This window comes from Lolium perenne, chromosome 5 (assembly GCF_019359855.2).
Source record: "Lolium perenne isolate Kyuss_39 chromosome 5, Kyuss_2.0, whole genome shotgun sequence".
Lineage (NCBI taxonomy): Eukaryota > Viridiplantae > Streptophyta > Magnoliopsida > Poales > Poaceae > Lolium > Lolium perenne.
In genome coordinates, this window is record NC_067248.2 from 63,444,921 (window position 1) to 63,461,286 (window position 16,366).

Consider the following 16,366-nt stretch of genomic DNA (forward strand, 5'->3'; position numbering starts at 1 on the left):
ATCGACTTCGGCATCGACAACCTCCACGAATGCTTCGACGCGTCTCCGTCACTCTCCTCGCGCACTACGCGCTTGCGGCTACATCGACACCGGCACCCGCCCACGACATCGACCACGGCAATTCCTCGCGCGGCTCCCTCGACCAAGGCTGCAACACCCATGCTCTCGGCTACCTCGACATCGGCATACAGGGATACCACCTCGCCTGCGCCTCACCAGCTTCCTCTACAGTCCAAGCATCCGCGACGCAACTCCGTCCACGACGCTCCCGCTGTGACTGCGGGGGAGTGTCAGCCCGTTGGTTCCTACCTTCGGCTTCTCTCCAGTCTGACCGTCCGCGACGCTACTCTTGTTCACGTCGCTACCGCTACGACTGCGGGGGAGTGTTAGAGATATATTAGGTAGTATTAGATGTCACGGGATTTGTATAGGATGTGTCGTTCATCTCCTGCCTTATCTCTAAGAGAGCTTCTTAGCCTCCAAGTCTTGTACCCTATATATACTCGCCCACATAAGCGGACCTAGAAATTTTTTGAAGCCTGGGCAAAATAGGCTTAGTGTGCTAATTTTGTATCAAATGCATATAAAATATGGGCAAAAATAAGCCTGCCGGCCGGCCGGAAGCCTGAGCGGCTGCCCGGGCAACAGGGGTGCTAGGTCCGCCTATGCTCGCCCATGAGGCGCAATACAACATCCAACATATTCCGCATATCTCTCTCCCTCTCTATCCTTCAACACTCCGTATCATAAATCTTGAAAATGAATCAATTGGGCATCCAATGTTCATGTACCTTGACATGCATCTTTATTGTCTCTCATGTACTTTGAACTAATCTGCTAGTGGAAATTTATCTGTTTCCTTTTTATGCAAGGTCACACACTCTCCAATTAAAAAAATGAAATTGGTTTTCGATGCACAGTTTTCTCCACCCAAATCTTGCCTGCAACCATGCCAGTCTGTTAGTTTGTATTGTTAATTTCTTCTTTTCAAATTCGTATGCTGATTGAGTAATGCTGACGCTTGCAATTGTCCATGCTTCCTGCATATTATTTAGTGTTTCTACATTAGAGATTGTTTACATATGTAAAACCATGCTTCATGATTTTTCATTTCATATTTAAAGGTTAGAACCATCTTCTTTTAAACACTTACTTTTGTTTCCTAATTTTTTTACACGGGATATGCTGCTCATGATTGAAAACATTCATTGTTGTTTATGTAATTGCCAGTAGCTTTCTAATTGAACACTGCAACCATGCTTCGTACATTTGTCATTTATGTTACTTGTGACTCAAGTCGACAAATAACAAATTTGTCCATGGAAAAACTATTTTTGGTTGAAACTAGGGAAGATGTCCGTGCGTTGCACCGGAAGAAAATTCATTCGATCGAGTGGAGACACACGTAATAGATTCTTGTCAGTACCACCATAATGTGTGTAACAAAAACCAGCCAGTTTCAACGCATCCACAATGTACTCTGTGGTTAGGTCAAGCCGAGGATTTTCACAACTGAAAAATATTAGTTTTATTGACCGCTCACTTTGGCGGCAAGACAAATTAGAAAATAAAAGGCATAATGAAATCTTTAGGGCAAAACTTTAAATACTATAATGAGGAACCTAAACTATCCAAGGTTGCACACCAGCAAAGAAGAAAAAAATATTGAACAGGGGAGTGACGCGGATGACTTTGATTGTAGATGGCATGACATCACTTGCCTATAGGAGTGGGTTGTTGGAATCATCCATAATTGAAAAAAAAACGTCACTGAAGGAGACATGCACAATTGCATACGCTCGTAGAGATTAGAGGAAGGACCCAGGACTGCGTCAATTTCTCCTCCCATCTACATATAATCAATACAAACACACAACAATCATTATCAAATAATCAGCACAAAAACACAGCAATCAGTACCAAATATATTAGCAGCAATTTTTCTATCTCTTTCTATTTTTTCCTAGTCGGTACATGCAAAGAAATATATAAAGTATATTATTTTCTACCCTGCATCGAATGCAGACAATCAGTAGCAAATGAGTAGATGCAAAGAATCAGTGACAATGCCAATCAGTTGCAATTCCGTAGATGCAAATTAGTACTTGTCTTTTTTTCTAGCAGCTCTCATCCCTTATACTCCACGAGACGCAACAGCGGTGAGGATCTCCTTGGCCGCAATAACGGAAAACTCTTCGAGGTGCGGGAGGTGAAGCGATAGTAACCTGGAGCACGACGTAGTAGCAGCAGTACCACCAGGTTAAAGAGAACAATTCCACGGGATGTATGGATCAGGCCTCCCCGCGTTTTGCGTGTCAAGTATTCGCCGTCCTCATGCACTACCGCCGCAGCACATCCTCTGCCGGCGCAGCTCGCCGCTTCTATTGGCCGACGCAGCTCGCTGTAAGCCCTTGCCATCCGCGTGTCGTTCCTCAAGAAACTACCTCTCCCTCTCATCCTCAGGTCGCCTATCCAGGCTCCAGCCACGGGGCTTGTTGAGGGTGGGAACGGCCGGGGCAGAAGCAACGGTTCAGGGCAACACTGTGGCGGCGGTTCCATGAGATGGCGCGGGCCTTGTTGAGGACGGGGACGGTCGCGGCGGAAGCAGCGGTCCAGCGGCAACACCGTGGCGTAGGTTCCATGCAATGGCGAGTCCATCACCATCCATGTGCAGAGATGCGAAGAATCCGTAGGTACCTGGTCGATTAGGCTACTGTATGGAGTGGCTTCTTTAGATTGCACGTCGATGCCGGAAGATAGTCCATACCCCCGTTTCCTAGACCTCACGAACTCCTGCAGAGGGCGTTGACGCGGCGGTAGCAATCCAGATGTTGACAGTGGTGCCAATGCAGATGCCTACGCCACCACATGATCCATACCGTCCGCGCGGCCTCCTATCCCCGTTCCCCTTCTGCTTTGTTTCTCCAGAATCGGTCTGCTTCACTTTGCCGCCTCCTTGTTTTGGTGATCTGCTCCTAGTTCATGCGAGCACCCAGCCATCAAGATTTTTTTTTTTTTGAGAACACAGTACAACACAAACGCTCACAAACACGCACGTACAGACACTCCAATGAACGCACGCACGCACACCCTACCCCTATGAGCACCTCCGAGGGACTGAGTCGGCATATCTTGAGGTTGACGAAGTCACCACTGGCGCCTCGCTGTTGACGGGCACGTCAACTACCACTGAAAGCATAGCGCCGGTTAAATCCTGTAATAAATCCAAGTAAGTGCAAACACCCATATCAAGTCTAGAACTTAAAACTGGGTGGGCTGGTTCCACCACAAGGGACCTAACCACCAGAGCCAAGCTCTGTTTGCCCCAGCCATCAAGATCGACCGCTTCCTCTAGACTAGATCGAGAAGTATATATGCGGAAATCCTATACACCGACCAGGTCGGTGCCTACCAGGCACCGCACACCTTGGTCGGGTATTGGGCCTGGCCCAGTTTCACTATTTTTCTTTATTTTTTTCGTTTTCTGTTTTGTTTCTGTTTCTGTTTTTTTCTTTTTTCTTTTTTTTTTCTTTTTTGTTTCCTTTTATTTTCTTGTCTGTTTATTTTTATTTTTGTTCAAAACCGAAAAAGTTCAAATTTGAAAATAGTTCAAATTCGAAAAAATTCAACTTTTGAAAAGTGTTCAAAACGAAAATTGTTCAAAGCTAAAAATTGTTCATATCCAAAAAACGTTCATAATCGAAAAATGTTCACATTTAAAATATGTTCATTTTCGAAAAATGTTCAAATTTTCGAAAAATCGATTTTTTGAAAAAATGTTCAAAATTTATTCAAATTTAAAATTTGTTCCATTTTGAAAAAAATTCAAATCTGAAAAATGTTCAAATTTTGAAAAAATCAGGTTTGAAAAATTCAGAATTTAAAAATATTCAAAACTTAAAAACACAAAAAAAACAGAAAAGAAACAGGAAAAAACAAATATTCGAAATAGGCAAAAAAATCGTTGGGCCGGCCCAATACCTACCAAAGGCTGTGCGGCAACCCGGTATCCACCGATCGGGTCGGTGTACAGTACCTCCCGTATATATGTGAACGTTTACAGGCAAACGTACATCAACCTGGACTCTTTTTGGGCCAGAAGACCAAACATGATACGCTGCCTCACATATTATGTTAGGTGACGTACTAAATTTGATTCGCAAGGAAAAGGAACGATCGTGCTGATCGAATTTATCGACGGATACCTCGATTTTGTAGTACATCCCGACCGTGCATCGACCTGGACTCATTTTCGGACCAGAGCCCTTTGTTGTCCAGAGTTGATACGTATGCTCGGCTACCTAGTATGATAGGTGACCTACCAGATTGACAAACGGAAAGAATCGCCCTCTGTTACCAGACAAAGCCCTCCATCAATAGATGGAATGCTTGTCGAATTTGAGCCTTCGTCGTCATACCACACTGGTGGAAAAACAGGCTTCCGGGAAGCCCCATAAGTCGCGAAGGTAAAGGAACCGCGACTAATGGGGTCTTTAGTCGCGGTTCGTGTGGCGAACCGCGACCAAAGGCCTGGGCCCAGGGCGCACGGTGGCCAGCTGGTGCACGTGGGGGGCTTTAGTCGCGGTTGGCCAGCCCAACCGCGACTAAAGGTGCCCGAAGGCCTTTAGTCGCGGTTGGCCAGGCCAACCGGGACTAAAGCCCCTCCCCTATATATACCCATCCAGCAGCCAACACTTAGCCATTTGGAGCCATTCTCTTCACAAAGTTCACAAGTGAGTGTTAGGTTTGCTTTTGGTTCCTCTTATGCACATAAGGTGTTTGATGAAATGCCCCAAGAGCATGAAACAAACATGATATGAAGTGTTGGAGTCACACTTGAGCTTTCTCATTTATTTTTTCCTCCTCGATCGCGGTTAGCAACTTGAACCTTTGATGTGTCATTGATAAAATATGCATGTGTGTGTAGTTCATGGTTTAATTTATATTGTTTGTAGCTAGTTAGTTTAACAAATGCATGATGGTTAATTATATATTTTATATTATAATAATGCAGATGAATCGGCAATGGATGTACGGTAACCGACTCTCCGGCGAGTTCAGTACGGGTTTGAAAGATTTCCTCGTAGTGGCTAATGCGAACAAGCAGGGGGGTTTTGTTATCTGTCCATGTGTTAAGTGTAAGAATCAGAAGGGTTACTCTTCCTCAAGAGATGTTCACATGCACCTGCTTCGGCACGGTTTCATGCCAAGCTATAATTGTTGGACCAAGCATGGAGAAAGAGGGGTTATAATGGAAGAAGATGAAGAAGGGGATGATTTCAATGATGAAAGCTATCTTTCTCATTTCGGTGATACTTTCATGGAGGATGCTGAAGGTGAAGGGGAAGGTGAAGGGGAAGGTGAAGAAGAGGCACGTGATGATCCCGTTGATGATCTTGGTCGGACCATTGCTGATGCACGGAGACGCTGCGAAACTGAAAAAGAGAGGGAGAATTTGGATCGCATGTTAGAGGATCACAGGAAGGCGCTGTACCCCGGATGCGATGATGGTCTGAAAAAGCTGGGCTGCACACTGGATTTGCTGAGATGGAAGGCACAGGCAGGTGTAGCTGACTCGGCATTTGAAAACTTGCTGAAAATGTTGAAGAATATGTTTCCAAAGAATAACGAGTTGCCCGCCACTACGTACGAAGCAAATAAGGTTGTCTGCCCTCTAGGTTTAGAGGTTCTGAAGATACATGCATGCATCAACGACTGCATCCTCTACCGCGGTGAATACGAGAATTTGAATGAATGCCCGGTATGCACTGCATTGCGTTATAAGATCAGAGGCGATGACCCTGGTGACGATGTTGAGGGCCAGAAACCCAGGAAGAGGGTTCCCGCCAAGGTGATGTGGTATGCTCCTATAATACCACGGTTGAAACGTCTGTTCAGGAACAAAGAGCATGCCAAGTTGTTGCGATGGCACAAAGAGGACCGTAAGTCGGACGGGGAGTTGAGACACCCCGCAGATGGAACGCAATGGAGAAAGATCGACAGAGAGTTCAAAAATTTTGCAGCTGACGCAAGGAACATAAGATTTGGTCTAAGTACGGATGGCATGAATCCTTTTGGCGAGCAGAGCTCCAGCCATAGTACCTGGCCCGTGACTCTATGCATCTACAACCTTCCTCCTTGGTTGTGCATGAAGCGGAAGTTCATTATGATGCCAGTGCTCATCCAAGGTCCGAAGCAACCCGGCAACGACATCGATGTGTACCTAAGGCCATTAGTTGATGAACTTTTACAGCTGTGGGGCAGACCTGGTGTCCGTGTGTGGGATGAGCACAAAGAAGAAGAATTTGACCTACGAGCGTTGCTTTTCGTAACCATCAACGATTGGCCTGCTCTTAGTAACCTTTCAGGACTATCAAATAAGGGATACAATGCATGCACGCACTGCTTACATGAGACTGAAAGTGTACATTTGCCAAATTGTAAGAAGAACGTGTACCTTGGGCATCGTCGATTTCTTCCGAAAGGTCATCCAGTAAGAAAGAAAGGCAAGCATTACAACGGCAAGGCAGATCACCGGCCGAAGCCTGCGGAACACACTGGTGCTGAGGTATTTGATATGGTCAAGGGTTTGAAAGTCATCTTTGGAAAGGGTCCTGGCGGACAATCAGTTCCGAAGGGAGCTGACGGGCACGTAGCCATGTGGAAGAAGAAATCTATATTCTGGGAGCTAGAATATTGGAAAGTCCTAGAAGTCCGCTCTGCAATCGACGTGATGCACGTTACGAAGAATATTTGCGTGAACATCCTAAGCTTCTTGGGCGTGTATGGGAAGTCAAATGATACAAAGGAAGGACGGCATGACCAGCAAAGTTTGAAAGACCCTGATGACCGGCATCCGGAACGGTTTCAAGGTCGTGCCAGCTACGCTCTGACCAAAGAAGAGAAGGTCATCTTTTTTGAATGCCTGAGCAGTATGAAGGTCCCGTCAGGATTCTCGTCCAATATAAAGGGAATAATAAACATGGCGGAGAAAAAGTTCCAAAACCTAAAGTCTCACGACTGCCACGTGATTATGACGCAATTGCTTCCGATTGCTTTGAGGGGGCTCCTACCGGAAAATGTTCGAGTAGCCATTGTGAAGCTATGTGCATTCCTCAATGCAATCTCTCAGAAGGTAATCAATCCAGAAGTTCTACCACGGTTACAGAACGATGTGATCCAATGTCTTGTCAGTTTCGAGTTGGTGTTCCCGCCATCCTTCTTCAATATTATGACGCACCTCCTGGTTCACCTAGTCGATGAGATTTCCATTCTCGGTCCTGTATTTCTACACAATATGTTCCCCTTCGAGAGGTTCATGGGAGTATTAAAGAAATATGTTCGTAACCGTGCTAGGCCAGAAGGAAGCATCGCCAAGGGCTATGGAAATGAGGAGGTAACTGAGTTTTGTGTTGACTTTGTTCCTGACCTTAAGCCGATTGGTCTTCCTCAATCGCGGCACGAGGGGAGACTAAGTGGAAAAGGCACGATCGGAAGGAAATCAATGATATGTATGGACGGCCATTCTCTCGATCGAAGCACACCACACGGTTCGACCAATTCCAGCTTGGTGGCTCCGTACTTTGAGAAACACAAGAATATTTTACGCTCGGACAACCCTGGGAAGCCTGAATCCTGGATTAGGAAGGCCCACATGGAGACTTTCGGCAGTTGGTTGAGAAAACATTTAATGAGTGACAATAAGGTTGTAGATCAGCTGTACATGTTGGCCAAGACACCATCTTCGACTATAACGACTTTCCAAGGGTACGAGATAAATGGGAATACATTTTACACGATCGCCCAAGATAAAAAGAGCACCAACCAAAACAGTGGTGTCCGCTTTGATGCAGCAACCGAGAATGGGCAAAAGGTCACATATTATGGTTACATAGAGGAGATATGGGAACTTGACTATGGACTCTCCTTTAGGGTCCCTTTGTTCCGGTGCAAATGGTTCAAGCTAACAGGAGGTCGGGTAAAGGTGGACCAGCAATACGGAATGACAATGGTGGATTTCAACAATCTTGGTTATCTTGACGAACCATTCGTCCTAGCGAAAGATGTCACTCAGTTTTTCTATGTGAAGGACATGAGTAGCAAACCGAGGAAACGGAAAGATAAGAAAACGATCAGTACATCATGCGATGATCCAAAGCGCCACATTGTTCTTTCAGGGAAAAGAAACATCGTGGGAGTGGAGGACAAGACAGACATGTCAGAAGATTATAATATGTTTGCTGAAATTCCGCCCTTCAAAGTGAACACCGACCCAAGCATTAAGTTAAATGATGAGGATGCTCCATGGATACGGCACAATCGTAAGCAAGCAGGGACACAAGGGAAGAAATGATGTGTAATAATTTATTGTACCAAACTTTGTTGAATGAATCATGTGAATTATATTACCCGTGATGTGTTTGGTGTCCATTTTCGAATGATTCAATTGACTCGAGATAGCACTGATGATACATGAAATTTGGAGTGACTAAGTCATACTCCTGCATACATGAAATTTGGAGTGACTAAGTCATACTCCTGCATATAGGAAATTTGGAGTGACTAAGTCATACTCCTGCATACATGAAATTTGGAGTGATTTAGTCATACTCCTGCCTAGGCGTATAATATGCATACTCGTAGTCTTCATAGCCGCCGCCGTTGTACTGGTAGTCGTCGCCTTCTAAGTTGCCGCGTCGTCGTCAGCTAACTTGTCGTCGCTGTCGTCGGGCGGCGCTCGTGGCTCGAACTGAGGGTAGCGCATGCGAGGGATATCGCCGGCCGTGATGTAGTCCATGACGCTCTGCAGAGTCCGGCCGTACCACCATAGCCGATGGCCGGCCTCGTGGAAGTTTCCAGGAGGCAGACCGTCCTCCTCATACCTGGCGAGCGCCCTCTCACGCCGATTGATGAAGAAGGCGTCCCAAGTATGTTGGTTATCGGGATGCCAGCGGGGATTCATCCGCTGCTCCGGCGTGAGGTCGAGGTAGTAGTGGTTCGTGATGGCCGCCCAGCGCGCGGTACTCGAGGACGGGAGGGACCGGCACGCCGCCGGCGCTTAGGCTCCAGCCGGCAGGGACGCGGTAGCCCGGAGGGCAAGGGTAGTTCGAGGCGCAAAGCTCCTCCACCTGCTGGTAGGTTAGAGTGGGTGCGGTGGAAGCCATGAGAGAGTGATGAGAGATTGTAGAGATGTGATGCTGGCCAAGCCGGGCTACCTATATGTAGTGACAAATGGCGGGAAAAATGGGAGCGGGAAGACATGAGGCGGGAAGAAAGAGGCCGGGAGAAAGTGGCGGGAAGAAATTGGCGGGAAAAAATTGGCGGGAAGAAAGAGGCCGGAAGAAATTGGCGGGAAACAATTGGCGGGAAGAAAGAGGCGGGAAGACAGGGAAGAAATGGCGGGAAGACGAGGAGGGAAGAGGGGGTCGGCGGAAAGAGGCGGGAAGAGGGGGCCAACGAACTTTTGAATTGAATTAATTTTATTTTTATGAATTTTTGATAATTTGTATTTTTAAGATTTTGAATTGAATTAGTTTTATTTTTCTGAATTTTTTGATATATTATATGTATTTTTAAGATTTTGAATTGAATTAGTTTTATTTTTCTGATTTTTTTGATATATTATTTGTATTTTTAAAATTTTGAAATGAATTAGTTTTATTTTTCTGATTTTTTGATATATTATTTGTATTTTTAACATTTTGAAATGAATTAGTTCTATTTTTCTGAATTTTTTGATATATTATTTGTATTTTTAACATTTTGAATTGAATTAGTTTTATTTTTCTTAATTTTTTGATATATTATTTGTATTTTTAATATTTTGAAATGAATTAGTTTTATTTTTCTGATTTTTTGATATATTATTTGTATTTTTAAGATTTTGAAATGAATTAGTTTTATTTTTCTGATTTTTTTGATATATTATTTGTATTTTTAAGATTTTGAAAAAGAAAAGTATTTTGAAAAATACCTTTAGTCGCGGTTGGCATGACCAACCGCGACTAAAGGTCGTTGCGCGCGGGAACGAAAAACCCGGCGAAAAAATTCTTTAGTCGCGGTTGGTCTGGCCAACCGCGACTAAAGGGTACCCTTTAGTCGCGGGTCGCCTCCCCAACCGCGACTAAAGGGGTGGGTTATAAATACGCGCGCGACACCTGAGCGGCCAGTTCCTCTTCTTCTCCGCGCGAACGATCTCGATCTGCAGCGAAGCCCTGCCCCCGCCGATCCACCGCCGCCGACCGTCGCCGCGCCGAGCCGCCGACGCCAACGACGCCGCCGCCCCGCCGTTGCCGCGCGCATCCCCGTACGTCGACGATTTCTCGCCGCGCCCCATTTCTTCCCGACGTAACCGCGCCCCAACGCACCGGCTGCATGCGCCGGCCACACTCGCCGCGCCCGCCCCGCACTCGCCGACGCCGCCGCACTCCACACGCGTCGCGCCACGCGCTGCCGCCCCTCTCGATCCCGGCCGCCGGCAGTCACCGTGCGCGCGCCGCGCGCTCTCGGCGCTGCACAGAGAGAGCAAGGAGAGAGAAGGGCCAGGGGCGCCTGGCCCACTTTTTTTTTGTTTTTTTTGTTTTTTTAACTAATTAAATTTGTAACTTAATTAAATTGTAACTTAACAAATAAATAATTAACTTAACAAATAAATAATTAACTTAAGAAAAAATTAACTTAACAAATAAATAATTAACTTCTACATCTACACTACTTAAAAAGGACGAAGGTGTTCCCTATTCTGCCAGACCGCACTACGACCGAAGTTTTGGTCGTCCCGCACTATGTCGCCCCCTTCATCTGATCTCGTTCGATGGTTCCGCCAAGCTGGGCCAGGCCCATCACAATGCGTTGCACAGTCTTTCTCCTGCGCCCCTAGCTTCTCTCCCCTGGCGATCCCTCTCTATTCAACCCTAGCCGTCAGGCCTCCTCACCCCAACAATCTCCTTCCTCCACCCGTCGGCGTCCTCCACACGTGGCTAGAGAAGCCCCATCCTCGGCCTTCCGAGGTCGCCGGCGTGCTCCATGATCGGCCGTGCGATCTCACCAACGACATCCTCGCCATTTTCTTCCAAGCGCTGCTAGGGAAGGGCAATTTGCCTGCATGACTGCGGAAAAAAATCAATTTGGATCGCTGCGCCGCTGGCTGCTGGCCTCTCCCCGCCGCGTTGCGCTGTCCCGCGAAAGCGCCAGTGCCGCCGAGCTGAAGAACAAGGAGACCGGAGACGGAAACCGTTTCCTCTAGGTGGGAGAGCAACTCCCTTATCCATGTCCTCCCCTTTTGGATGCGGCCGCAGAAGTGGCGCAGTTACCATGTTCCAGCCACCCCTCCATCAATGGCCGCTCTGTCTCTGGCGTGCATCTCGGGGCGGCATCCCCCTCCCCCATGCTCTCACTCCATAGCCCCCGCACTCACCATATCTACCTCTAATGAAGCCTTTGCAGAATTCATATTCTGATCTAAACCTCAACCCCCTCTTGATTTCACAGAATCTAACCATGTATGTGTGGTTGATGTGTCTAACAGTGCAGATCCACAGCAGTTTGCACGATTGTATTTTCCTAGCGGTGCAGATCCACGATGCCATCGTTGTGGTGCTACCCAGATGTTTTTCCTATCCTCTCTCTCTCTTCACATGATACGCCACTCTCCCTCCAGTTTCCTCTATTACAAGGTACACAAAGATGGAGTTATTTGCATGTTATGTTCTGCTGCAGTATGCTTCTGATTTCAGGTATATAAATGTGTCACAATTTATCTATTTCATTCTTGCATGGTAGACATCATATCATAAAAGTAGGAAGTGTGCTGAAATAATTGGAATTGCACATGCTATTGCTTTATGGTTCATACCACTGAACTTTTATTTTTTGCGGGTATACCACTAAGGTATACCACTAAACTTAACCTTGTTACAGTTCTTGCAGTGTTCATCTTTGATGGAGAATGTCCAAGGGGCACTGCCACTATGAACTGCTCTATGGGGTTTGATAATATGCAACTTAACTGAAGAATCCATACACTGTAGGTTTATTTCTCACAGCAGCATTTATGATCTCCCAGTATTTAAATTTTTGACATCCACTTACAGGAAACATAATAAGGTAAATCATTTTTCAAAATCGAATTGCATATATCTTGAGTAGTAGTGTGCAGTTGTGAAGAATGACGTCGTTCACGTGAAAGCCCTTGTTCCCCGTCAACTCTATCATGCCCCACAACAGTTCCTTCAGATTTGCACTTGTCGTTTCTGATTTTCTGGTAATTTGATAGGGTTCAGTTTTTACAAATTTTAGTTGTCGTATCTCCTGCAACATTTGTAATCTCAAGTGTGTAACTTAAGTTGCTTAACCATGTTGATATTGGAAATGTTGCTTCAAGTTCGACGTGTTTAGGCTCCAAACCATGTGATGTCATGTAGATATGTCAGGTCCAAGAGGTGATCAAAGCGGTGGAGAGGGAGCTGGGTGTAAGTGCTAGCCCTTCATACTTTGATCCATCGAGCTTATTTGGTCACCACTGCATCTTTTTATATTGTGCATGGAGAACGCAGGTGAAACAGAGCATATTTATTTGCAGCTCAAATGGCAAATGCAGGAGTAATCAATCTGGTGTATGCGTGCAGGTACAATAGGCCTCAATCTTTCTTATGGAGCCCTCGTCGTGCACAAGTGTAAACTGAAATGCCTTTGTTTGAGGCTTTTCTAACTATCCATAACATGTGCAATTGCATGCCTCGGATCGAAATATTACAGGTGACTCGTGGTCATTTTGAATTCCTACTTATCAATGCAGTGCATGATACTGTATTTTATTTGGCTGAACCACTTTTTTCTAGCAGCCTTTTGTCTTGATCAAGTCGCACAAGAAATTATTACCACATTCCACAGCAGCATGTGAGGCAAAATATGAGAGAAAATAATTGGATAACATTAATGGGATTTATCTAATTATCTAAATAGCGAGTAAAGTAACAGACTTTCTGTAACTTATTCCTTCATAGCAGCTATAGATATAAGATTAGAAACTGCAGCTGAGCTTGATGCATGGACGTTTTATTAAATCATCTTTGATGTTTCCATTTCAGATGAGATTTGCTAAGTGTCTGCAAGAGCTGTCGGCCCAGATTTCACATCAAAGGTAGTTAATCTATTTTTTTTCTTTGTGTTTAGTTCAGATACACTAATACTGTTTTGTTCAGTTTCGGACGAGCAACATTTGCAAGCACCCTTTTTTCCTGGCACAACTATGTACTGTCCAAAAAAGAGTACTAAATCTCATTTCAAACTTAGAAAATCGGTTGTCCGGTTGCTCTTTTGTTTGTATTGTTTAAATCTTTTTTTTGTCAAAGGATGTACCCAAGAGAAGAGGCAAAGCGACTCAAAGTTTTGTTGTAGCAGATTAAGGAGAAGTAGGTAAATGAACTGGACTATTTTTTTGGAAAGGAAATACTATTCTGCTGATGTATTTACTACTAGAAAACCGGTGATCTTTATACTTAATTACTGCAGATACGACAATTTAGTGTGAAGAGCCGAAGATGTATTTGCCAGACCATATGGGTGGTTTATGTGATTGTGTAACGTCAAACCAGCCATTACAACTGCAATATGGGTGATGCTGCATACCAAAGTCAGTCTATGATTATGATTTAGCCAATGTTATTCTCTGTGCATGTGCTACATAGATTTGTATCTCAGTTTGCTAGAAAATTGGTCAACAAATCATGTTATGTGTTTGTATAAGATTGGAATCTCGGGTGCATGTTGGTTCAACCATTGGAATAATTAAGGGTTTATGATATTTCGGATTTAGGGTTTTCATTAGTATTTAGAACTGATAAAGTATTATATGTGCTTTATGAGACATGCCTATATACCACTTTCTTAAGTGTCAGTTTGTGTCACGATTCCCACTTGTTGTCCTGAACGTGTTGAAATAGTTTGCAATTTGGATTCCAAGATTTATATTCTCACATTCCTAATTTTTTTGTATAAGTTTGTATGATGTAATTATTCATTAGTCATGTGCATGAACATATTCTTTTATCAATGAAGAAATGGACAAGGTGTAAGTCTTAAGGTTAGTACAGTTAGTATTCCTTAATTAAATGTAGAAATATACTAAGTAGAAGTGTCAAAATTTTGGAACAACTCATAAATTCTTCATCTATTTGCCTTGTTTTCTAGGGTTGGATCATTAGAGTGATGACATAAAATGGATCTTGGCACTCTGCAGGTTCCAGTTTGTGTTTCGTATGTTCACTTGATTTGGGGTTAGCCTAAACTTTCTGGAATAACTTTTTGAGGAATTAAAAGAATATCTATGTCCACTTTTTTTTAGTAGTTATGAGAACTAGGGTCACCAATTTCCATGTTGCCTCTTGCACTCATTTTCTGTATCTAATTTTGTTCCATATTATAATAGAAAGAGCATGGTGATTGGATATCATGGAGAAGACAACCCTTTGCATATAATGCCAAATGTGTTTTTGCGAGGAGGCATTCACACATGGTCAAGTTCAGCGGTGTGACATGACATTATTATCGCCAATGTAACCATGTCCGGTGGCCACTTGGGTCTGTCCATGGACATGTTTACAGCCACATAACATCTGGTGCGAGCATGACAATGACAGATTAGGAACAGAGAGAGTCGGAGAGGGGGCTGCTGAGAGGCCACTCCTTCCAACCCTTTCATCACCGGATTAGGAGCCAACTGCCAAACATAGCAGCGCTGGAGAGAAGCGACGGGACATGCACATGAGGCCGCACATGATACTAGGGGCTGGACACCGTTAATTAGTTTGCAGCAGAGGCAACGAGGTGAAAATTTCTAGGCTGATTGAGGCAACACAGTGAGAACATGAACTGGCGGTTTGGGGATTTTTATTTTGTGCGGTCCGGTGTGGGATTCGGGGATTTTTGCTCCGGTGTGGTGGCCGGTGTGTCGTGACTCGCGAGCAAGGCTACCCCTGGTAACTACATGAGCTGTGGTGAGCAAGCGTTGAAACCGTCATGGCGTCCATGTATGCGCCCAGAGAGAGTTGAGGGGGACTAGATTAATTTGTGGTAGAATTAGTATAATGAATTTTACATACATATATGAGGCTACTTACTAAAGTTTACTACTAATTGAGATTTGCTACCTTTTACTTGCTGAATGTTACTACAGTTTTCTGAATCTCTTTGAATTTTACATGGAGAAGGTCTACATTTCTTTTGGTTGTCGCAGCAAAAGCTCATAAAACTCGTAGTTTAACAAAGAATCTTGGTTTTGCGTATGAAACCGAGCTATTGCATGTTGTAAATAGCAATTGCAAAAATAGTTATAGAATATTTTTAAAATATAGATACATGATTAATAGTTATAGAATATTTTTAAAATATAGAATATTAGCTACTGAAAATCCAGATAGCGCTGAATTAACATGATGAAATCTAACTTTTCATCATGTTAATTCAGCGCTATCTGGATACATTCTTGTTTTCAGGCGTAGCCCTTTTTTTAATCTTCACGCACATTCATCATGGCTAAGAAATGCAAATTATTTCGCTCCCGTTGCAACGCACGGGCAAATGTCCTAGTAACAAAAAAATAACTTAACATGAATTAGTTATTTTACGGAACCGGTACCCCGCGCGTCAAACGGAACCGGTACGTACCCCGCGCGTCAAACTTAAAAACGACGTCAAACCCGGTACCCCGCGCGTATACGGAGGGGGTGGGGGCGGCGCTTTTTTTTTTGTTTTTTTAGAGATGGAGAGAGAGACATGCATGCACACACCGACCCCGCGCGTATACGGAGGGGGTGTGGTGAGGGACACCGTCCTTTCGCCATCGCCGCCCCCCTTTCGCCACCGCCCTTTCGCCACCGCCACCGCCCTTTTACCACCGCCACCGCCCCCCTTGCGCCACCGCCAGGATTAATTAGTTTTAATTTTAACTATACACTTAACAAAAAAAACTTAAAACTTTGTAACTAATAACAAAAAACTTAAAACTTTGTAAGTTATAACCGCCACCTCCGCCCGGCCGCCGCCGTAAGTCGTCGCCGCCCGTGCACGCACAACGAGACGCTGGCCGCGCGCCGCCGCGCGCGCACGAGACCGCGCCGTCTCTGTTTGCCCAACCGGTTCACGTCGCCCTTCCCCCCCTCGCCACGGCACTTGTCCGATGAATCCGCCGCGACACCCTCTCCCACCCCTTCCTCGCCCTCTCATTTTGCCACCGCCCTTTCGCCACCGCCACCGCCCCTTCTTCACTTAATTAATTTGTTTTGACTACATGTTTTCAGGACTGACATATGGCGGACGATAGAGCTGACCCGATTCTGGACAACTATGATCCGGACGCTGAAGACCA

The 16,366-nt window shown here is 44.9% G+C and overlaps 1 long non-coding RNA gene across 3 annotated transcripts; it reads left to right on the top strand.

The window, feature by feature from the left end:
- Positions 1–10,795: 10,795 nt before the first annotated feature.
- Positions 10,796–15,141, top strand: LOC127299351 (uncharacterized). Of its 3 annotated transcripts, XR_007850405.2 has the most exons (5): positions 10,796–11,675; positions 11,929–12,756; positions 13,089–13,416; positions 13,513–13,633; positions 14,429–15,141. It is a non-coding gene; the product is annotated as an uncharacterized lncRNA (long non-coding RNA). The 3 variants fall into 3 exon arrangements; XR_007850406.2 differs by lacking the exon at positions 14,429–15,141 and having other exon boundaries at positions 10,796–11,735; positions 11,920–12,756; XR_007850404.2 differs by lacking the exon at positions 14,429–15,141 and having other exon boundaries at positions 11,920–12,756.
- Positions 15,142–16,366: the final 1,225 nt, after the last annotated feature.